The sequence below is a fragment of the Coregonus clupeaformis genome, chromosome 14, assembly GCF_020615455.1.
Source record: "Coregonus clupeaformis isolate EN_2021a chromosome 14, ASM2061545v1, whole genome shotgun sequence".
Taxonomy (NCBI): Eukaryota; Metazoa; Chordata; class Actinopteri; order Salmoniformes; family Salmonidae; genus Coregonus; species Coregonus clupeaformis.
The window spans coordinates 44,741,682-44,766,381 of record NC_059205.1 but is presented as its reverse complement, the minus strand read 5'-3'; the positions used below and the strand labels follow the sequence as shown (position 1 = coordinate 44,766,381).

The following is a 24,700-nucleotide window of genomic DNA, read 5'->3' as shown; positions in this document are numbered from 1 at the left end:
TATCCATTCATCCCTCTATCCATCCATCCCTCTAACCATCCCATGAGTCATACAGGAGGCAGATGGTGACAGTGGCAGCCAGCTGTCCCAGCATGCATTGCACCAGACAAGAGTTCCAGAACTCGCTGACACAGACACCTGTCTCAAGTTGCACTGCAGATGTCACCTTGGGGTCACATGACCAAACAAGCACCATCAGGGTCCAATAATAATGTAATACATTACATGACCAAAGGTATGTGGACACCTGCTCGTCAAACATCTCATTCCAAAATCATGGGCATTAATATGGTGCTATAACTTTGCTGCTATAACAGCCTCCACTCTTCTGGGAAGGCTTTTCACTAGATGTTGGAACACTGCTGCGGGGAATTGCTTCCATTCAGCCACAAGAGCATTAATGAGGTCGGGCACTGATGTTGGGCGATTAGACCTGGCTCGCAGTCGGCATTCCAATTTATCCCAAAAGTGTTCGATGGGGGGGTCAGGGCTCTGTCAAGTTCTTCCACACCGATCTCAACAAACCATTTCTGCATGGACCTCGCTTTGTGCACAGGGGCATTGTCATGCTGAAACAGGAAAGGGCCTTCTCCAAACTGTTGCCACAAAGTTGGAAGCACAGAATCGTCTAGAATATCATTGTATGCTGTAGCATTAAGATTTCCCTTCACTGGAACTAGGGGGCCTAGTCCAAACCATGAAAAACAGCCCCATCCTCCACCAAACTTTAAAGTTGGCACTATGCATTGGGGCAGGTAGCGTTCTTCTGGCATCCACCAAACCCAGATTCATCCATCAGACTGCCAGATGGTGAAGCGTGATTCATCACTCCAGAGAACGCGTTTCCACTGCTCCAGAGTCCAATGGTGGCAAGCTTTACATCACTCCAGCCGACACTTGGCATTGCGCATGGTGATCTTAGGCTAGTGTGCGGCTGCTCGGCCATGAAGCTCCAGATGAACAGTTATTGTGCTGACGTTGCTTCCAGAAGCAGTTTGGAACTCGGTAGTGAGTGTTGCAACCGAGGACAGGCGATTTTTATGCGCTATGTGCTTCAGCACTCGGCGGTCCCTTTTTGTGAGCTTGTATGGCCTACCACTTCACGGCTGAGCCATTGTTGCACCTAGACGTTTCCACTTCACAATAACAGCACTTGCAGTTAATCGGGGCAGCACTAGCAGGGACGAACTGACTTGTTGGAAAGGTGGCATCCTATGACGGTGCCACGTTGAAAGTCACTGAGCTCTTCAGTGAGGCCATTCTACTACCAATGTTTGTCTATGGAGGTTGCATGGCTGTGTGCTCGATTTTATACACCTGTCATCAACGGGTGTGGCTGAAGTAGCCGAATCCACTAATTTGAAGAGGTGTCCATATCCTTTTGTACATATACAGTAGTGTATTTAGTAGTTAAAATTGGGCACCTAGCCATGCAACGTCATAAGGTACCGCCTTCATTACCTTGTTTAGGAAGCTCATTGGATCCCACCCAGGGCGGGGTCAAATTTAACGTTTTTTTCACACAGAGAGGGAAAAAAGGTTTTCAATTTTTCCAGACAGCTACAGCTAATAATAGGCTAGCTAGTAGCTACTAGCGTCATTACGTTTTGGTAGAGGCGAGCGGAATAATTATAGCTAGCTAATCAAAATGGATATCCGAAAATGGCTGGGCACTGCCAAGAGCAAAAATAATTGAGGACCACCATGTCGAGTGCGATGCTGAGTTCACCCAGCAGCCTGCTGGCCTGACCATCAAGATTGAGGAGCCTAGCAGCAAATGTAATACCCGCCCACCCCCCACGCTGCCTGCTGATCAATAAGATCGAGAAGAGCCAGGTAGTACCAACAGCTCAAGGGTAACATCACAACAAGCACTTGCAACTCTGTTACCCCACCCACTAGCACCTGACGACCTGTTGGATCGAACAAAAACTGAACCAGTGGAAGCAGAGTTTATTGATATTTGCAGTCACAGCCAGCAACAACAAATGGACCCCAATAAGTGTTCTTCAAAGATACGGCGGGCCTTTGTCTGCGATGCCGACTGTGCTGTTGGCACTGAAACATGAATTTGGATTAACATTTGGGACATCTACAGCAATGTGTGAAAATTCCTTCTCCACTCTGAAGAACGTATTCAGTGTTACATCAACGAAAGCCCAGCTTGTCCAGCTGGCATTTGAGAGGGACCTGACAAGTACATTTCGCCAGGAAGGAGAATGGAATCAGAATTTCTTATGAGGTTCAACACAGCATGGAGGAGGCTGCAACTCGTCTAAATGGCCCTGACCGCCGTGCCAGAATGATTAATTCATTGGTTATCCCTCGTAAGCCTACTGGTTGTTTGGCATATTTTTCTGTGATTCTTAATGTCAGTGCTTGCTTTAGCGGGTGTAATTGCTATTGATAGATATTCAGCTTTGTGTTATTTGACAGGTATAGGAACAATGCCCAATGTAGCCTATTGGTTGTGCTCTGAGGTTAAGCTGAAATTGACAGTGCATCTAACATTATCCTTTCATCACGCTGACTGGCGGTAGCCTTCTGTCCATGGTCCTGAATCGATGGTTACGGTGTGTGCTGTTTTAATGAGTGCATCTTGGGCTACCAGTCTTCCTGGGGCTTCTCTTCAACATTGTGTGCTTTCTTGTGTGCAAAATGACAGTTGTTGTGCATATGGCTGCATTTCAGATAGGCCTACATGTTTGTACATTTTGTATTCCGTGTGTAGCCTACTATAACAAGTAAACTTTCACTCTTATCATTAATTTACATATTTCCCTATCACACTTTTCATCCTTCTACAAAATATACTTTCCTGCAACCCGCCTCACTCAATGTGGAACGGATTCTATTATTGACTTACCTTTTATCTACAATCTCCAGTTGATACCAGCTAGCCAGCTAACTAGCTACTTGCTATTAGCCACCGTTAGCGGTTTTCACCCAGAACATCAGATTAACATTAACACCGGATCGCAACTAGCTAGCCGCAACCGAATTGGATGTTGCTGTTTGGCTAATCACCACCGCCCCTGAAGCAAGCACCAGTTAGCCTTGAGCCAGGCCCATATCCCGGCTATCTACCTCTCTGTCTACCGGACGGGAGTAGCCAGCTAACTAGCTACTTGCCATTAGCCACCGCTAGCGGTTTCTCACCATTGTCCGTGGCCTGCACTACCTACCAGCCAGCTCTAGCCTGGAAAATTATCCGCCAGTCTGCACTGTCTGCAAAGCGCGTTATCGACCCAGAACATATTTCTAGTGTTGACAAGGAGCCCCGCCGATCCAACACGACTGGTCTGCCGACAAAATAGTCTGATGTGATTACAACAGGTTTCCCGTTACGACGTCGACCACGAAGATCCATCTGCTAGCCCCGGCCTGCTAGCACACGCTAGCCGTGGCCTCTTGCTTGCTAGTGCTATAGCAGCCCCCGAACTACCTCCGAACTCTCCTATTGCTGTTCACCGGACCTTATGATAACTCAGCTATACAGCTGATGCCTGCTGGACTGTTCCTTTATACGGTACCGCATCCTGTTTATGTTTAGCCTCAGCCCAAACTTTGTCGCCATTACCAGCTGTTGTCTTAGCTCTCGAATAACACCTGTGATTGCTTTATGCCTCTCTCCCATTTCAATATGCCTTGCTTATTGCTGTTTCGGTTATTTCTTATTGTACTATTTCACTGTAGATCCCCCAGCCCAGCTCAACCTGCCATAGATAGCGCCTTTGTCCCACCCCCATACACGCGGAGACCGACTCATCGGTGCCTCCAGTGATGCTATCTCTTTCAACGTTACCCAACGCTAGGTTTACCTCCACTGTACTCATATCCTTCCATATCCTTTTCTGTACATAATGCCCTGAATCTATTCTACAACGCCCGGAAACCTGCCCCTTTTTTTTCTCTGTACCCAACGCACTAGAAGACCAGTACTTAAAGCCTTTAACCGTATCCTTATTCTACTCCTCCTCTGTTCCTCTGGTGATGTAGAGGTTAACCCAGGCTCTGTAGCCCCCAGAATCACTCCTACTCCCCAGGCGTTATCATTTGTTGACTTCTGTAACCGTAAAAGCATTGGTTTCTTGCACGTTAACATCCGAAGCCTCCTCCCTAAGATTGAGTTATTCACTGCGTTAGCACACTCCGCCAACCCTGATGTCCTAGCAGTGTCTGAATCCTGGCTTAGGAAGGCCACCAAAAATTCAGAAATGCCCATCCCCAACTACAACATTTTCCGTCTCGATAGAACTGCCAAAGGGGGTGGGGTTGCAATCTACTGTAGAGATAGCATGCAGAGCTCTATCGTACTATCCAGGTCTGTGCCCAAAGAGTTTGAGCTTCTACTTCTAAAAATCCACCTTTCCAGAAATAAGTCTCTCACTGTTGCCGCTTGCTACAGACCCCCCTCAGCCCCGAGCTGTGCCCTGGACACCATATGTGAACTGATTGCCCCCCATCTATCCTCAGAGTTCGTACAGTTTGGTGACCTAAACTGGGATATGCTTAACACCCCGGCCAACCTACAATCTAAACTAGATGCCCTCAATCTCACACAAATTATCAACGAACCTACCAGGTACAACCCTACATCTGTAAACATGGGCACCCTCATAGACATCATCCTGACAAATTTACCCTCTAAATACACCTCCGCTGTCTTCAACCAGGATCTCAGCGATCACTGCCTTATTGCCTGCGTCCTTAATGGGTCCGCGGTCAAAGACCACCCCTCATCACTGTCAAACGCTCCCTAAAACACTTTAGCGAGCAGGACTTTCTAATTGACCTGGCCCGGGTATCTGGATGGATATTGACCTCATTCCGTCAGTAGAGGATGCCTGGTTGTTCTTTAAAAGTGCTTTCCTCTCAATCTTAAATAAGCATGCCCCATTCAAAAAATTCAGAACTAAGAACAGATATAGCCCCTGGTTCTCCTCAGACTTGACTGCCCTTGACCAGCACAAAACATCCTGTGGCGTACTGCATTAGCATCGAACAGCCCCCGCGATATGCAACTTTTCAGGGAAGTCAGGAACCAATATACACAATCAGTTAGGAAAGCAAAGGCTAGCTTTTTCAAACAGAAATTTGCATCCTGTAGCACTAACTCTAAAAGGTTTTGGGACACTGTAAAGTCCATGGAAAATAAGAGCACCCCCTCCCAGCTGCCCACTGCACTGAGACTAGGAAACACTGTCACCACCGATAAATCTACAATAATCGAGAATTTCAACAAGCATTTTGCTATGGCTGGCCATGCTTTCCACCTGGCTACCACTACCCCGGCCACCAGCTCTGCACCCTCCGCTGCAACTTGCTGGGCTAGACAATCTGGACCCTTTCTTTCTAAAATTAGCCGCCGAAATTGTTGCAACCCCTATTTCTAGCCTGTTCAACCTCTCTTTCATAAACGTCTGAGATCCCAAGAGATTGGAAAGCTGCCGAGGTCATCCCCCTCTTCAAAGGGGGTGACACTCTAGATCCAAACTGTTACAGACCTATATCCATCCTGCCCTGCCTTTCGAAAGTATTTGAAAGCCTAGTTAACAAACAGATCACCGACCATTTCGAATCCCACCGTTCCTTCTCCGCTATGCAATCCGTTTTCCGAGCTGGTCATGGGTGCACCTCAGCCACGCTTAAGGTCCTAAACAATATTATAACCGAGATCGATAAAAGACAGTACTGTGCAGCCGTCTTCATCGACCTGGCCAAGGCTTTCGACTCTGTCAACCACCGCATTCTTATTGGCAGACTAAATAGCCTTGGTTTCTCTAATGACTGCCTCACCTGGTTCACCAACTACTTCTCAGATAGAGTTCAATGTGTCAAATCGGAGGGCCTGTTGTCTGGACCTCTGGCCGCCTCTATGGGGGTACCACAGGGTTCAATTCTCGGGCCGACTCTATTCTCTGTGTATATCAATGATGTTGCTCTTGCTGCTGGTGAAGCTTGGATCCACCTCTATGTGGACGACACCATTTTGTATACATCTGGCCCTTCATTGGACACTGTGTTAACAAACCTCCAAACGAGCTTCAACACCATACAACACTCCTTCCGTAGCCTCCAACTGCTCTTAAACACTAGCAAAACTAAATGCATGCTCTTCAACCGAACGCTGCTTGCACCCGCCCACCCGACTAGAATCACTACTCTCGGCGGGTCTGACCTAGAGTATGTGGACAACTACAAATACCTAGGTGTCTGGTTAGACTGTAAACTCTCCTTCCAGACTCACATTAAGCATCTCCAATCCAAAGTTAGATCTAGAATCGGCTTCCTATTTCGTAACAAAGCCTCCTTCACTCATGCTGCCAAACATGCCCTCGTAAAACTGACTATCCTACCGATCCTGGACTTCGGCGATGTCATTTACAAAATAGCCTCCAACACTCTACTCAGCAAATTGGATGTAGTCTATCACAGTGCCATCCGTTTTGTCACCAAAGCCCCATATACTACCCACCATTGTGACCTGTACACTCTTGTTGGCTGGCCCTCACTACATATTCGTCGCCAAACCCACTGGCTCCAGGTCATCTATAAATCACTGCTAGGCAAATTCCCCGTCTTACCTTAGCTCACTGGTCACCATAGCAACACCCACCCGTATTCTGCACTCCAGCAGGTATATCTCACTGGTCATCCCCAAAGCCAACACCTCCTTTGGCCGCCATTCCTTCCAGTTCTCTGCTGCCAATGACTGGAACGAACTGCAAAAATCTCTGAAGCTGGAGACTCTTATCTCCCTCACTAACTTTAAGCATCAGTTGTCAGAGCAGCTTACCGATCACTGCACCTGTACCTCATCCCCATATTGTTCTTTATTTTGCTAATTTGCACCCCAGTATCTCTATTTGCACATCATCTTTTGCACATCTATCATTCCAGTGTTAATACGAAATTGTAACTATTTTGCACTATGGCCTATTTATTGCCTTACCTCCATAACTTACTACATTCGCACACACTGTATATATATTTTCTGTTTGTTTTTTTGACTTTATGTTTTGTTTACCCCATATGTAACTCTGTGTTGTTGTTTTTATCGCACTGCTTTGCTTTATCTTGGCCAGGTCGCAGTTGTAAATGAGAACTTGTTCTCAACTGGCTTACCTGGTTAAATAAAGGTGAAATAAAATAAAAATAAAAAGTAGCAAAAACAAAATAATGTACAAGACACCAGTCTGATTCGCGCCAGTCTGAGTGGACTGATCCATTGTGGAGGCCCTGTGAGGATGGCACAGTCCATCACTCTAAGACATGTGCTACTGAAATTGAATATGGTTAAGCACAATAGTGCAACACTAATAACAAAAATATTTTATTACAAATGCGCTTTCTCCCTTGTTTGTTAGCGGTTGCTGTCCGCAGTTCTTAAATATCAGTGCGCTGTTGAACAGGTGCCTTTTCCTAGACCATGTTGCTATGTGCATAATAGTTATTGGTGTTGAGAAAAATGCAATGGAGGCAGCAGCGGAGTTAGGAGACGAGAAAACAGCCCTTGCCTTAATTATCTAAGAAAGTGAGGAGAGAGGAAACCCCAACTTAATTAGGTCTATAATCAATAGCCTAACTGTTAAATGTTCCTGGCTTTATGAATCATCCATATATATCTGCAGAAATAAGATATATTCTGCTTCTGTTGCCTGTTTGAGTGTTTGTTTAATATCCTATTGATTCCGTGAGCACCAAGCAAATGCGTCTGTTTTTAATCTTTGCAATGCTGTAATAAAGGCTTTACACTTATGTTCGTTAGAACAGCCTCTCTGGTATTACTTATCGTTTATTTTGTGTTGTTTACACTGTTCCAAAATTTTCCGGGAAATAATATTTATAATAATAACGCTGCTTTTTCTTGATCTCCTTATTGTTATTGTTACTATTATTATTATGATCATCATTATAATAATAAGTCATGTTATTAGCATTAGTAGGCTTAGTATAGCAGCCACCATCGAGCTGTAGGCGTAAGAGCACATCCTGTTTAGTCTTAATACCGTAACTTACTTAGGCTATCTTCGTTCATGTCATCACGCAGCATATGAGTCATTCATGATTTTAAATGCAATGAAGTATTTTAGTTTTAAAATAGGAAAGCAACCCTTGAATGATTAGCCTAAATAATAAATAAACCATTCTATTTCGGCAATTGTATTCACGAATGCATGCAACTGTTTTAGTCTTTGCTGTAATAAAGGCTTTATAAAAAAGAAAAAAAATTACAACAAACTCTCTGGTACACTTACAATTTATTTTGTGTTGTTTACATTGTTCCAAACGGTCAGAAAAAGTATATTGTAATCTAACAGCCCCTGTTTGGCACACATAATATGCACGCATCGCTTGCTCCTTACCTTCCTTTTCTTGATCACCAGTATTTTCCACAACTAGTCAAATTTATTCCACACATCTGACTTCCCCTTTACCTCCTGAGCAACCAGTAAACATTCTCCCATTTCAAGTTTATTTGTCACGTCCTCTGCATCCATTTTGCTTTCACATTTGTTAAGGCGTTCTGAGTTTGTTATAACCAATTTATTGATGTGATTATGATATACTATAGCTCAGGTGTTATTGGTCACGTGTATGCGATGCATACATGCATCACATAAAGAGAGCAAGGGTTGAGGGATTAGGGAATGGTTTTCCTAAACAAATGAGGGATTTCGGTACCAGAACTTTTCAGTCAGAAATGGCTGTAATTATGTTGCAGCTTCAGCAAAACGGACAGCGCGACAACCCTGTTGATGTGCTGTGGTGGTCGCTGCAGCAGGGAGGAGAGAGAGAGAACGAGTGCTAGTCACACAGCCACTCGCTGTCATTTTATTTATTTATTTAAACAGCGCAGCAAGTCTGAGCCCCGCCCGGCACAATCAAATCAATTGCAGTTGGATTCCCTCTAGTCATTTGTTTGTCTTAATTATTTAATCAAGCTCAGTACATACAGTTGATTGGTCGAAAGAACAGACACCTCTCGGTCGACCAAGATCCCGGACGAGCCCCCACTTTATGTTACGAACCCCGTGGCTTTGAACGTCTAGGGTGATGGACATGAGACCCGTAACATAATGCATGTAAATTATAAGTGTGGCATGGAACAGTGAGAACAAATATGACACAACTACCATGAACTACCGTCAAACACAAGTGGTTTATTTCTGAACACACGGTATGGGGTTTGGGAAAAAGGGCTGAGCAGGACCCAAGAAATGAAACAATAGTGTAAAACACCCCTAAACTGATCTTGCCTGCCTCAAGAACCGCTAGGCTACTGCTACCATACAAAAATACAGTGGGTGGTCCCAGTGGCGGCTCCTGAAAAAATTCTCAGGAGGGGCAATTTTTCTGATGATTTAGGTGACCTACACACATTTAAAAAAAGATATGTCCAGCAACAACATGAAGACAGGGGCAGCATATAAGTCAATACCAGAAGCATTTATTGACTGATCTCAAAAGTGTTGGCTTACCAGGGTTGGTGGAGCCCTCAGTTTCATCTTTGCCTCGCAAAGCTAACTCAAACACTCCGCAAAACTTCACACACTGGATTAGCCGGCTGAGGATGTGGCGGTTCTTGCTAATGCTCGTAGTAAATATATTTGTTATAGTGAATATGGAATATGATATGTTGAGTAAAATGTTGTGCTAAGATCTATTTAGGGTCAGGGAGCTGGTTATAAGTTCTGTTCCTATCCAATAACAATGGACAAAAAGGGTCCTATCTTGTCAGCCTTGTCAGCAGGTGGCCAAGGACAACACCCACGCCATAGGCCTCTCAGTTCTTCCAACTCACGAGTTCTTGCTCTGAGGACACACACACACAAACACACACACACACACATCATCACTGTTAAACACACACACACACACACATCATCACTGTTAAACACACACACACACACACACACACACAAAAATCCCCTCTCTTAGGCTGAACATTTGAAGACAGAGAACCCGACTCAGAGCCAATGCAACAGTGACAGTAGCCTGCAGGGGGACCTCGCCCAACTCATCAGGACCAATCAGAAGATCAGAACTACTAGATTGAACCTACTTCATTTATTGCATAAAATGTCTGCACACAATGTTGGGGCTCTCTTCAGATAATAATAATAATAATAATAATAATAATATGCCATTTAGCAGACGCTTTTATCCGAAGCGACTTACAGTCATGCGTGCATACATTTTTGTGTATGGGTGGTCCCGGGATCGAACCCACTACCTTGGCGTTACAAGCACCATGCTCTACCAGCTGAGCTACAGAAAGTGGATACTCATGGATGCGCATTGCAATTGTAAAATGTCAACACAATTGGAGACACCACGTCATTTTTGGAGACATGTTATTGACAGTAAACTATTGTAGATGCGACTGCTAACTAACTAAAACATTTTAGCTGGCTAGCTAATCATCTTAGCTAAATGTGGGGCAAACAATTCAGTTATTTACCGTTAATTTGAGGGATTGGGGTGAAAGAAATCGAGTTACATAGTGATACTTTACGATATACTGTATTGACAATATCGCAATATTTTAGCGCTAGTTGGCTGTACCTGCACCAAAACACCATTATTGTTCCTTCATAGCTTGTTCTCAATCTTTTCACATTGGGAGCCAATTTGTTTTCAGCACTTTTATTTCCATGACTGATCAAAACTCGTTCTCATGGCTTTCTGATCCCTCTGCAACAGACATATGGTGCGCAATAAAATCACAGTATCGAATCGCATACGTATAGAATCATGAGACTCGCAATGCTGATGCATATATCTTATCGTGAGGTTCCTGGCAATTCCCAGCCCAAGTTCATTTGCCACAACAAATCTCTTCGCTAGCAAACGCGATGTCTTCTCCAAAACGGCAATGTGTCTCCAGCAATGTTTACTTTTTTGACGTTCTATGGCATCTCCACTTTCCAAGCATATATGACCACATGTAATATTTTGGTAAGTGATGCAAATAGAGAACTATGTAGGGCCAGGATGTAAAATATATGTAGCTGCAGCAATTTCTCTTATCTGATATGGTAAGTAATGGGGCTTAATTTATAGCTCCCTAAGAGTTTGACGAACGGGTCCGTGAACGCGATTCCAGATATATTTACCTCTGAATAAACTGCCTTTATTACACCATATCCACATCCAGTAAACTTGTGATTATCAACACTAACCTCATCGTTGTGGCGGCGGACAGCTAGCCTGTATCCCTCGTCATCCAGTTGAGTGAGTGGCAATGTCTTTTTTCGTTCGTACCAATTTTTGGAAAATCCTCGGGTGTAGGACTTTCCGCCTTTAGTAGAAACCTGTTGAATTATTAAATATGGTCTGGGAGGTCCTAATTGTGTCGTTGCAAATTTATCTTCATTTGTTCGCCGACAAAAAGGAACTTCTTTCAAACAATCCACTCTTTTCTCAGTTACGTTCATGGTTACGTAACGTATGACGAAAGCGCGTAAGTGCAAGCCCACAGACACCCATTGAGATTGTATTGAAGGCTCTGAAATTTGAAAAAAATAGATTTTACATGGGAGTCTATGACAGAAGTTCTGGGCGATTTTCAATCTGACTGAAATCGCCCCAAAAGGGGGTGGAGCCATTTGAAGCACGACTTTAGCCTGATTCGACATTTAGTGGCAGTGTGGCAGATCAGACGTATAGATTACAACACTGATAACTACTGTTGCCGTGATATAATTGATTAGAAAAAAAATCCCTTCCTTTTCCCGTTTGGCAGTGCGTCGCCCATATCGCCCTATTGAACAGGCCGTCCCTGGGTGGTCCGCTCAGGTCTAACTAGTGTTTATAGACAGTTCTTTCTACGGGAAATGTATGCCCAAGGGCAGCTAGCTCAAACTCCCCTTTTCCCAGAAACACACAATAGTTACCAAACAGAGTAACCAGCAACTTAGTGAGTACTCTAAACAAAGGACATCACAGTATCCATTACTCACATACAAAACAGCAGTCTAACAGAATTACCAATCATAGTAAACAGCAACTTAGTGAGTAATCAAAACCAGGACACCACCGTGTCCATACTCACATACGGAAATATTCTCTCTCTGTCTCTCAACAAACACAAGACTGGTTTTTATACAATGGGATGTGTGATTGAACAAACGAGTAACAGGTGGTGCAATGCACAGGAATGTTCACTGATTGGTCCAATCAGCAGACACCTCAACGACCACCAATCAGGAACATACAGGACACCTGTGATTAGGGCAGAAGGAGAGAAACACACAAAAACACAGGATACCTGTATCCGTAACACTCCCACCCTTAAAAGAGCAAACCACAATGGTTTGCGACACACCTACTATCACAACACCCAAATTCACAAATCATCCTGCCGGGATAACAAAAAAAAACCTAGATCATTACACACGAGACAAAGCATCTGCCAACACATTATCCAACCCCTTTTTGTGGCGGATCTCCAAATTATAATTTTGCACGACAAGTGCCCAACGCATAAGGCGTTGGTTATGGTTGTACATCCGGTGGAGAAAAACTAAGGGGTTATGGTCAGTATAAACTATCACTGGTAATGCACTGGAACCAACATAAACTTCAAAAGTACTGCAGAGCTAACAACAAAGCTAGAGCTTCTTGTTCAATGGTGGAATAGTTTGTCTGACATTTGTTAAATTTCCGTGAAAAATAACAGACAGGATGGTCCACTCCACTCTGGTCTTGCTGCAGTAGAACAGCCCCAGCACCTCTGGCACTTGCATCTACCTCCAGTTTAAACGGTCGTTCAAAATCTGGCGCAGCAAGAACAGGAGTACTACATAAGAGTGCTTTAGCAGTGTTGAAAGCAGTACGACACCCTTCAGACCATACAAATTTTCTCGCCGGACTGAGCAAATCCGTTAATGGAGCAACTACAGCAGATACATTTTTACAGAAACTACGGTAGTAGCCAACCATCCCTAAAAAACGGCGTAGCTCTCTTCTGGTGGTAGGTGCGTGAAATGCGTTTATAGCCGAGACCTTGGCATCTACAGGGCGCACCTGACCATGGCCGACCTGTTTACCAAGATAAGTAACAGTGGCCTTCCCAAACTCGCACTTTGCTAAGTTCAGGGTTAGAGAAGCGGTTGCTAGACGTTCACACACTACCCTTAGAGTGTTAACATGATCAGACCACTCAGTTGAATAAATTACCAGATCATCAAGGTAAGCACTACAATTAGGAACTCCAGCCAATACTGTGTTAACCAGGCGTTGAACGTGGCTGGTGCGTTCCGCATCCCAAATGCCATGACAGCATATTGTAGGAAGTGATCTGGGGTCACAAAGGCAGAGATGTCGGAGGCACGTGGGGTTAACGGCACCTGCCAGTAACCCTTTAGAAGATCTAGTTTGGTTACATAAGTAGCAGCACCAACAGTATCAATACAGTCATCCAGTCTGGGTAACGGGAACGAGTCGGGCACTGTGACAGCATTGACCTTCCGATAGTCCGTACATAATCTGGATGTCCCATCAGGTTTAGGAACCAGAATGCACGGAGAACTCCAAGGACTTGAACTTGGCATAGCCAGGTTATTCTCCAGCAAATAACCGACCTCACCCCTCATTATCTTTCTCTTAGAGACGTTGACACGATAAGGATGTTGCTTGATAGGTGCAGCGTTTCCAACATTAATGTCATGTTCTAACACATTTGTACATGTAGGAACATCATTAAAAAGACATGGAAAGCTGTGTAATAGTCTCACAATATCATCTGACTGTCTGTCCGTTAAATGAATCAGGCTTGACGGGAGAGACAGCAGCATCTCTGAATTGGGCAATCTAGCACACTGCTGCTGAGTATTGCGCAACTCCAAAAAACCATCTCCGTCCACATCATTAACATGACCTCCCACTACAGCCGTAGCAGCAATAGAGACAGCCGACTCGGCCAGTTTCTCTGGACTGTCTACCTGAGTGACGGGTCTGGTGTGGTATGTCTTCAACATGTTAACGTGGCACACACGAGATTGGCGTTTTCTATCAGGAGTCTGTATCACGTAGTCAGTTTCACTTAGTTTCTTTTCAATGACATAAGGACCAGGGAAACGTGCTGACAATGACGCTCCTAGCACAGGCAACAATACAAGAACTCGGTCACCTGGCTGCAGTGAACGAGAAACAGCCTGTGTGTCATAGTGTCGTTTCATCCGTTTCTGTGAGGAAGACAGCGCTTCCTTTGCTAGAGCACAGGCAGCATGTAGGCGCTCACGAAAGCGACTAACGTAGTCCAACACATTTTCTTTCACACACAACTCTTGTGACAAAAACTGATCCTTAAGGACTTTCATAGGTCCTCTCATGGTGTGTCCAAACACCAGTTCAGCTGGGCTGAACCCTAGGGGATTCCTGTACTGTCTCACGGACAGCAAACAAAACTAGAGGAACTCCCTCATCCCAATCTTTCTCAGATTCCAAACAATATTTACGGAGCATAGACTTCAGGGGTCTGATGCCCAACGTTCAAGCGCACCCTGAGACTCTGGGTGATATGCGCTTGACACACGGTGTGTAACTGACAAGGATTTTAACACTTGTTTGAACAGTGTAGAAAGGAAATTCGTACCCTGATCAGTTTGTATCACCTTAGGTAACCCAAAAGTTGAGAAGAATTTGATCAACGCTTTACTCACCACCGGAGCAGTAATCCTTCGCAGAGGAATGGCCTCTGGGTACCTGGTGGCCACACACATAATTGTTAACATAAACTGGTTACCAGATTTTGTTTTTGGTAATGGTCCAACACAATCAACCATCACATGTTCGAAGGGTTCACCTATGGCCGGTATGGGACAAAGAGGCGCGGGGAAATAACCTGGTTCGGTTTCCCAACTACTTGACAGGTGTGGCAAGTCCGACAGAACTGAGCCACATCTTGTTTTAAGCCAGGCCAAAAGAAATGTCGCAAAACACGATCATAAGTCTTGGTGACTCCCAGATGTCCGGACCACTGGTGATCATGAGCGAGGGATAAAACATTTTGTCGAAAGGCTGTAGGAATCACTATTTGGTAAACAGCATTCCAATCTTCGCCAGGCGTCAACATGGGATGTCCATTTACGCATGAGGAGATTACCATCAATGAAGTATGCCATGTTTTTCTTCTTTAGCTCCTCCTCTGAGACAACACTAGAAAAACATTTAGCCAGGCTAATGTCAACCTGTTGGTTAGCGATCAGCTGCTCACGAGTAACTGGTAACTGTATGGCCTCAGCAACAAGTTCCACATCCTTCTTCCCTTTCTCTGGGCTGTTGGTCAGACTGCACCAGCTTACCAGAGGTAGCACCCGAACTATCCTCTGGGTCACACTCTCTGAATAGAATCGTGTTCGACAAATCTATCACTTCACCCACTTGTCGGGCTTGAGCACGTGTGACAGCACAAGCGGGGAACACATCTGGATAACCCTGTGCCAGCTCCTCAGAGAGAGACTGGTCACTTTTATCCAATACCTCCAATATGGGTATCACCTTTCCTCCGGCAATATCGTTGCCCATTATAAATGTCACACCTTTTACTGGCAACATAGGACGTACGCCCACTCTGAACAATCCACTGACTAACTCAGAGTGTACGTTCACAAAGTGCAATGGCACTGGGACAAATCCCATTTTCAATTCCTTGTACTAACACACTGGAACCACAATATGTATTATTAGACAAGGGCAACACATCAGCTAGTATGAACGACTGCGCCGCACCAGTATCTCTGAGGATTCTAACTGGACGCTGAGACGCTTCATCATCTGATATAGAAACAAACCCCTCAAAAATGAACGGTTCATAACTGTGATCTGGGACAGGGACTTTCAAACCACATTCACTATGAGGCCTCTGTCTTGATTCCGGCCTTACGAATCAGCCCAACACCCGTTGGCGGCCTGGCGTGCTGAGGCATCCCCGGTTTGCGTTTAAGCAAAAAGCAATCACTAACCAAATGTCCCACCTTATGACAATAGAAACAGTGACGCACATCTTTTGGGCGTGCTGGATGTACTGCTGGTCGACTAGGACTAAAAGTTAGCAACTCCGCAGCCCTGCTCTCCGTACGGAGCCGAAAACACGCTCTTATGCGTCAACACAAACTCGTCTGCCAATACAGACGCTTCCGACAGTGAGGATACTTTCTGTTCGTTCAGATAAACTACAATGCGTTCGGGTAAGCAATTTTTAAACTCTTCTAACAAGATTAACTCCGTAGAGAGTTAAAATCAGTTACTTTACTAGCACTGTGCCATTTGTCAAACAGATTTCCTTTGTCTCTAGCAAACTCCACATAAGTCTGAGTAGGGAGACTTTTTATGAGACCCTAAATCTCTGTCGATACGCCTCAGGAACAAGCTCATAGGCACGAAGAACAGTGGCTTTGACCACTGCATAATTCAAACTGTCTTCAAGAGGTAGCGCTGCCAGAACCTCTTGGGCTTTACCTGTTAGTTTACACTGAAGTAATAGGCACCATACCTCTTCGGGCCATTTCAATGCTACCGCTATCCGTTCAAACACACCGAAATAGGAATCAACCTCTGACTCCCTGAACACAGGTACAAGGTGATCTGCCTACTAATATCAAACGTAGCAGCCGACACAGCTGGTGAGGATGGCTCACTAGCAGGCATAGTACTAGCAGAGACTAACCTCGCTGTTTCTGCCTCTAGTTCCATTTACGCACCTCCAGTTCCATCTTACGCATCTCCAGTTCCATCTTACGCGTCTCCAGTTCTGCCTCTAGCTTACGCGTCTCCTGTTCTGCCTCTAGCTCCATTTTACGCATCTCCAGCTTGTCTTGCCTGATTTGTGCCCGCTCTTCCGCCTCCATTTGGAGCCGTGTCGAGCGGACATCGATCCTGGCATCACTGTCAGTCAGTGGGGAGAGTGGGTCATAACGGGGCAATGTGGCTGGAGCCTTAGCCTCCTCCTCAGACACTGATGGGCTTACAGGAACAGCCACCATCTCCCCTACAGGAGCAGCAGACTCAGGCGGCGGTAACTCAAGCACTCGCTCGTTCAACAACATCGCTAGCACTACTTCCCTAACTTCTGCTTTCACTAAACCCCTCGGTATGGGTGCAGAAAAGTGGTCAGCCAAAACCTGTAGATCCACTCTATGGCAATTCTCAAAAACCTCCCACGTAGGGTTTTCCAAAAATGCCTCCAACTCAAAAGTAGCCATCCTACTAGCAACACGAGCCGTCGACTACTGAACACACAAAAAAAACAGGTAGTACAGCTGCCAAGCTCAACACTGAACCAGACACTTACTAATTTGCATGAGTAGCATGGGATGGATCCCGGACGAGCCCCCACTTTATGTTACGAACCCCGTGGCTTTGAACGTCTAGGGTGATGGACATGAGACCCGTAACATAATGCATGTAAATTATAAGTGTGGCATGGAACAGTGAGAACAAATATGACACAACTACCATGAACTACCGTCAAACACAAGTGGTTTATTTCTGAACACACGGTATGGGGTTTGGGAAAAAGGGCTGAGCAGGACCCAAGAAATGAAACAATAGTGTAAAACACCCCTAAACTGATCTTGCCTGCCTCAAGAACCGCTAGGCTACTGCTACCATACAAAAATACAGTGGGTGGGGGGGGCGCTGTTGGAAGCCAAGGATGTAGCACGCGTATCCCTATCGCTCCTGAGTTAGTGACCAAATTTATATATTTAACTTTGCAAAATTGCATACATTTCTGTTTGCCCAGGCGTCTGAAGAGACCCATAAACAACTCAGCTCAAGTTTAATAAATTTAAATTCGTAATGACATCAACCCGGCCAAAAACAGAGTCTGCAAGAGCAGGCCGCAACAAGCCTGCAACTTCTCCCGACTCACCCCCGCCACCGAACGCTGCCAATGCCGGCTCCACGGAAACACTGACTGTGGAGATGCTGCAATCCGTGATAGGCACCCTCAAAACCGACATTTTCGGAAAAATTGACTGTCTCTCTACCAATCTCAGGTCAGAGATATCAACGATCAAAGACGAGCTTAAAAAAATCTATCGAGGGTATACAGAATAAGCTCGACGCACATGGGGTGACTTTATCGGATTTGGAGCGAGGTGCTACAGACCACAGCACTCGCATTAGCGAGCTAGAGGCTAACGTCGGCTCATTGACAACTAGGGTGGCATTCCTCGATAATAGATGCGAAGATATGGAAAGTAGAATGCGGAGGAACAACATTCGTCTACTGGGAATACCGGAGGGGAGTGGAGGGCCCAAGGCCCACGGAGTACATGGCCCAGCTACTTCAGGAGCTGCTCGGGCTAGAGGAGAAGCCATTGCTAGACCGGGCTCACCGCACTCTGCGTAGCCGACCCAGGGATGGAGAACCCCCACGACCATTTGTCATCAGGGTGCATTTCTTTCACGTCCGCAACGACATACTGAGAAGATCGGGAGAAGCATCCCCCTTCTACATAAGGGTAAAAGAGTCTCGATATTTGCGGACTACACAACAGCTGTGGCTAAGAGGCGGGCTAGCTTTGGAGCTGTGAAACGCCAACTACACGCCTGCCCGGGCGTGAAGTTCGGCCTCATCTACCCTGCGGTTTTGAGACTGACTTTACCGGACGGCTCCATGCACAGATTCGAGGACCCGGCTATAGCGGCAGATTTCATCAACAAGAACGTGAAAGCGGCTGTTGTACCGCATGGTGTGTAACAAATGGTTGGCTAGCTGGTCTTCCTAGCAGGCTAGTTAGCAGGCCGAATGGGTGACTAACGAAGCCATCTTTGCTGGGTTCATCGACATATGAATGTCATTCTCTTTTTTATCTCTTTATTTCCAGCCCAGGTTTGCCGCCTCTAATGCCAATATCTGGGGGTCTGCATGGCTGTTTCAGTTTGATCATTTACCATCTGCGTCGAGGTTAAACCTCTCTTAATCGAGGATAGTTTTCCTTAGACTCTGTTAGGACCATTCTATCCATGTTTGGCTTACTCTAGTTAAATGATCACTAATCTTAGGTAGCACAGAGTAAGAGTTATCATGCTTAGCTCTAAACTTTCTTTGTATTTAGGGTTTTGCTTGCATCTCATTTGGGGAGATGCTTCGGCAGGGCGGGTGTGAGGAAGGGTTTGTTCACTCTCTATTTGTATATAGTTTGTATATGTTTTTTGTGCCTCTTCGCTTGTTTTTGTTTTTTTACATTTGCGCTTTTAGGTTCAACTAAGATCTTCAGTTTACATTGTACCTTGTCCTTTACACATCCTCTCTCTCTCTTAAGATATGACTCAGCCTAGTGTAGCCCATACTGCTGGAGGGAATGGCTTTAATTTTCTTACTTGGAACTGCAGGGGCATAAATAACCCAGTTAAACGTAGTAAGGCGCTACACCATCTTCATCATTTGAAAGCTCACATCATCTTTCTCCAAGAAACTCATCTGAAGGTATCACAACACTCAAGTCTTAGGTGCAGATGGGTGGGTCAGGTGTTCCATTCCTCATTTCAGAGTAAGGCGAGAGGGGTGGCTATTTTACTTCACAGATCGGTACCTTTTACATGTTCTAAGGTGATCGCAGATCCCCATGGTAGATATATAATTGTCAGTGGTAGGCTGCTCAATACAAAGGTTCTTCTTGTTAATATCTATGCTCCTAATTGGGACAATGGTGATTTTTTTCAAATCGGTTTTCTCTACACTCCCAGATATGTCCACCCATATGTTGATTTTAGGAGGTGACTTTAACTGTTGGTTAGACCCACAATTGGATCGATCCTCCACTAAACCTACCACCTTATCAACCTCAGCTAGAGTTGTTCGAACCTTTATGTCTGAATTCGCAATCTCAGATCCTTGGAGAATGGTTAATCCAGCTGGGAAAGCATACTCTTTTTCTCATCGGTTCACCACACTTTTACGCGCATAGACTACTTCCTTGTTGATGACCGGCTCCTCCACTCCATATCTTCATGTTCATATAACCCAATTGTTGTATCTGACCACGCCCCTGTTACTATGGAAGTAGCTTTTCAAAATGTTGACAATCAGCGACCGCCTTGGCGACTAAAAACTCAACTGCTCAGTAATGAACACTTTGTCAATTTTGTTTTGAGTCAAATCGACTTTTTCATGATTACAAATAGAACCCCAAACATCTCTGCGTCTACTCTCTGGGAAACTTTGAAAGCTTATATCAGAGGTGAAATTATCTCCTACACCGCACATGAGAACAAATTGAAAAGGAATAGGTTATCTATGTTAACACGCTGTATTGCCCAATTAGATGACATTTATGCCGTTTCACCATCCCCGGATATTTATAAGGAACGTTTAACTCTGCAAGCAGAATTTGACACACTATTAACAGACCAGGTTACTGAAATGCTTGTCAAGTCTAGGAGCACTTACTATGAACAAGGAGATAAAGCCAGTAAATTATTAGCTCACAAGTTACGTCAACTATCATCATCATCTCAGATTACAAAAATTCGTACATCATCTGGGATATCATTAGATCCTGGGGGATCAATGAGGAGTTCAAGAGATTTTACCAGTCTCTATATACCTCTGAAAGTAAAGTGGATACACTGGAATTGGATGATTTCTTCCACTCACTTTCTGTGCCTTCGGTCGGCCGGGATTTGGTAAAAAATTAGAGCAGCCGATCACTGTTGAAGAACTGTCTAACGCTGTCAAATCCCTTCAATCTGGGAGAAGCCCAGGGCCTGATGCTACCCGACAGAGTTTTATAAAAAGTTTATCACCAAAATAGCCCCTATTCTAATTGAAATGTACAATGATGCATTTGTAAATGGTGCTCTCCACATACTCTCACTCAAGCAACCATTTGTGTTATTCTTAAAAAAAACAAAGACCCTCTTGACTGTGCATCATACCGTCCAATTAGCTTGCTAAATGTGGACTATAAAATTCTAGCCAAAATTCTGGCAACGGCTAGAAACAGTCCTCCCATCAATTATCTCTCCGGATCAAACAGGATTTATAAAAATAGACACTCATTCTTCAATCTCCGAAGATTATTTAATATTATATACAATCCTTCTACCGACAATACCTCTGAAGCCATTATATCCCTGGACGCGGAGAAAGCGTTTGATCGGGTGGAATGGAAATACCTTTTTTACACTCTAAATAAATTTGGCTTTGGCTCCAAATTCATGACCTGGATAAAACTTCTGTACTCATCCCACCAAGCCTCTGTCAGGACTAATAACACTCAATCAGATCGCTTCCCTTTGCAAAGATCGACACGTCAGGGTTGCCCTTTAAGTCCCTTACTGTTTGCCCTCGCCATAGAGTCACTTGCAATAGCACTTCGCTCCAACCCCCTCATCAAAGGCATAGTCAGATACGGGCACGAACACAAACTGTCCTTATATGCAGATGATTTATTAATATACACATCCAATCTTTCTGTCTCTGTCCCTGCTGCCCTTGCCACTTTCGCATCCTTCGGTCACTTATCAGGGTATAAACTAAATCTCAGTAAAAGTGAATTGATGCCACTTAACATGGCTGCAAAAAAATCCCCTTTACATAACTTGCCATTTAAAATAGCTCACAGTAGTTTTATTTATCTCGGGGTACATGTCACAATTAGGTTTGAAAACCTTTTTCAAGCCAACTTTACTCCTCTCTTAACCCGTACTAAGGACGATTTGGAACGGTGGTCTTTGCTACACCTCTCCTTAGTTGCTAGAATTAACTCTATTAAAATGAATACTCTCCCTAAATTCTTATACCTCTATCAGTGCCTTCCAATATTTCTACCCAATACATTTTTCAAAAAGATCGACGGCCTAATTCTACCCTTTATATGGGACAAAAAGCCTCCTAGGATGCGAAAACAGCTCTTGCAGAGGCCCAAACCAGACGGCGGTCTAGCTCTACCAGATTTCAGATTCTATTATTGGGCCGCTAACCTTAGGATCATTCAGTACTGGTTGCAGAGCAGAGTGATATTCCCACCCCCAACTTGGCTGGAGATGGAGGCTGCCTCGTCTACACCGGCATCATTGTCTTCCTCGCTCACTCCTCTATTACAGGCCCTTACTCCTCCTTCACCAATAATATATGTGTCAAAACAACATTGAAGATCTGGAATCAATTTAGACGCCACTTTGGGTTTCAAACAACCTCTTCCTTGGCTCCGGTAGCCTCAAACCCAGCTTTTCCCCATCTATGATTGATGGTGCTTTCTCAACATGGTCTAATCTCGGTATTAAAAGATTCAGAGATCTGTATACTAACAATACATTTAGTACGTTTCAACAATTATCAGCTAAATTTGGTCTCCCCAGACATCATTTTTTTAGGTTCTTACAAGTCCGGAGTTATGTCCGCAGCATAGATCCAGGATTCCCCAACCTTTCTGGTGGAACACAGTTCGACACATTTCTCACCCCACTTCCTAATCAGAAAGGCACATTGTCAATAATCTATAGTCAAATTTGCTCACTACAAGCCATCTCATTAAACAATATCAAATCCTCTTGGGAGGAGGAACTGGGTGAGGAAATATCTGATGAACTATGGGAAGGGGCACTCAAAAGGGTACATAGCTCTTCTATTTGCGCTCGACACGGCCTCATCCAATGCAAACTCATTCATAGGGCCCACTGGACCAAAGCAAGACTATCAAAAATTTACAAGGATGTGAACCCTAATTGTGTTCGATGTAACCAGTCCCCTGCTAATCATGTGCACATGTTTTGGTGCTGCCCATCTCTTGTTGGTTTCTGGAAAGACATCTTTAACACACTCTCAGAATTAAGCGGCACACAGATCGAGCCAGACCCTCTCATTGCATTATTTGGAGTTTCCTTACCCACAATACAATTGACCAAAATGAATAAGGATGTAATTGCCTTTGTCACGTTGTTAGCGAGACGATTAATTTTACTTAGATGGAAATCCTCTGCAGCCCCTTCTCATGCTCTTTGGATTAAATCTATTTTGAATTGCATAAAGTTGGAGAAAATAAAACAGACACTCAATGGGTCTGTAGACAAATTCTATGCAAAGTGGGCTCCCCTTCTTTTCTTATGTTAAAGAATACATTTCCCTGCAGTTCCAGAGTGATGTATATTTATATATTGGTGATGTAAGAAGCCTGGTATGTGCATATACGACATCTCGGATGTTAAGGACGGTAATAACTGTGCTAGCTGACCTATAACAACTGGATCAAAACAGATATTTTTCCTTTTTTTTTTGTGTTTTATCTTTTTTATGTATTTAATGTCTATTTTTTCTTTCATGTCTGTCTCTCTATGTTTTGCTGTATCGTTGTCTTCAAATTGTTGTTCCATATTCATACCAAATAACTTTCAAGTGCAATTATTTACTAAATGCTGGTACTGAAAATTCAATAAACAAAGTTTAAAAAAAAAAATACAGTGGGTGGTCCGCTCAGGTCTAACTAGTGTTTATAGACAGTTCTTTCTACGGGAAATGTATGCCCAAGGGCAGCTAGCTCAAACTCCCCTTTTCCCAGAAACACACAATAGTTACCAAACAGAGTAACCAGCAACTTAGTGAGTACTCTAAACAAAGGACATCACAGTATCCATTACTCACATACAAAACAGCAGTCTAACAGAATTACCAATCATAGTAAACAGCAACTTAGTGAGTAATCAAAACCAGGACACCACCGTGTCCATACTCACATACAGAAATATTCTCTCTCTGTCTCTCAACAAACACAAGACTGGTTTTTATACAATGGGATGTGTGATTGAACAAACGAGTAACAGGTGGTGCAATGCACAGGAATGTTCACTGATTGGTCCAATCAGCAGACACCTCAACGACCACCAATCAGGAACATACAGGACACCTGTGATTAGGGCAGAAGGAGAGAAACACACAAAAACACAGGATACCTGTATCCGTAACATCAATACTATGAAAACGACACATGGCCTACTTTTTTGCTCCCTACCTGCTCTCTTGCTATACTGTGTGTGTGTGTGTGTGTTGCTCTCGGAATGGGTATTTACTCTTATTCGCGGCAGATTCAAATTAGCTACTGCCATGTAGGAAATGTCACATCAGCTATGCACTTAGTTCGACTTACAGTGGGGAAAAAAAGTATTTAGTCAGCCACCAATTGTGCAAGTTCTCCCACTTAAAAAGATGAGAGAGGCCTGTAATTTTCATCATAGGTACACGTCAACTATGACAGACAAAATGAGAAAGAAAATCCAGAAAATCACATTGTAGGATTTTTAATGAATTTATTTGCAAATTATGGTGGAAAATAAGTATTTGGTCAATAACAAAAGTTTCTCAATACTTTGTTATATACCCTTTGTTGGCAATGACACAGGTCAAACGTTTTCTGTAAGTCTTCACAAGGTTTTCACACACTGTTGCTGGTATTTTGGCCCATTCCTCCATGCAGATCTCCTCTAGAGCAGTGATGTTTTGGGGCTGTCGCTGGGCAACACGGACTTTCAACTCCCTCCAAAGATTTTCTATGGGGTTGAGATCTGGAGACTGGCTAGGCCACTCCAGGACCTTGAAATGCTTCTTACGAAGCCACTCCTTCGTTGCCCGGGTGGTGTGTTTGGGATCATTGTCATGCTGAAAGACCCAGCCACGTTTCATCTTCAATGCCCTTGCTGATGGAAGGAGGTTTTCACTCAAAATCTCACGATACATGGCCCCATT

At 44.2% G+C, this 24,700-nt stretch overlaps 1 protein-coding gene across 1 annotated transcript in view; it reads right to left on the bottom strand.

The window, feature by feature from the left end:
- LOC121580853 (chloride channel protein 2) overlaps positions 1-24,700 on the bottom strand; it is a 144,293-nt gene that overhangs the window by 77,650 nt on the left and 41,943 nt on the right. The window lies entirely within an intron of this gene.